We start from the raw sequence: 680 nt of genomic DNA, 5'->3' as shown, positions 1-680 counted from the left end.
TGTGTGTGTGTGTGTGTGTGTGTGTGTGTGTGTGTGTGTGTGTGTGTTTTTAATACGCCTAAAATGAAACCATACTCAAATTTATCATAAGTACAGAATAATTATAAGGTATTAACAAAAAACGTGGTGGCTTTATGGAAATTTCGGGCACTGTAGATGTTATTTTTAAAAAAGATAAATCAAAGGGGAAAAGGAGCCAAAATCTTCTAGTAATAGCCAGAACTGTATCTAAAGTAAATTGTGGTGCGGTAGAGCTCAAACCATTAGGTTTTAACAAAACTCAAATATTATTCAAGAACAAGGGTAATGCCAACTCATTTGTACTAAATAATAAAATTAACAAGGAGTCCTGTGTTACGTTCCCGTTCTAAATTTCCTTATTTGGAGTCGGATGTACGCACCTGGTATTCTTCGCGTAGGCATACGAATTCGAGACCAATGCGAAGCTAGGGCGTAGTCCCTCGGAAATGTCGGAATCGTGCAATGTACTTCCCCGCCACGCCTTGGCTTATGATTTTTGGGTATAAAAAGGGTGACGACGAAGGCATATCGGGTCTAGTCAAAGTCTAGAAAGGGTTCTGTACACTTCTGTGCGTGCTCTTACGAACTGTCTACACGAGAAAACTTAGTGAGATCGGGTTCAAGTCCCCTTCGAGCAAAATCTTAACCATACAGTACGT

Source organism: Hylaeus volcanicus, chromosome 2, assembly GCF_026283585.1.
Source record: "Hylaeus volcanicus isolate JK05 chromosome 2, UHH_iyHylVolc1.0_haploid, whole genome shotgun sequence".
Lineage (NCBI taxonomy): Eukaryota > Metazoa > Arthropoda > Insecta > Hymenoptera > Colletidae > Hylaeus > Hylaeus volcanicus.
Note: the sequence above shows the minus strand (reverse complement) of the source record.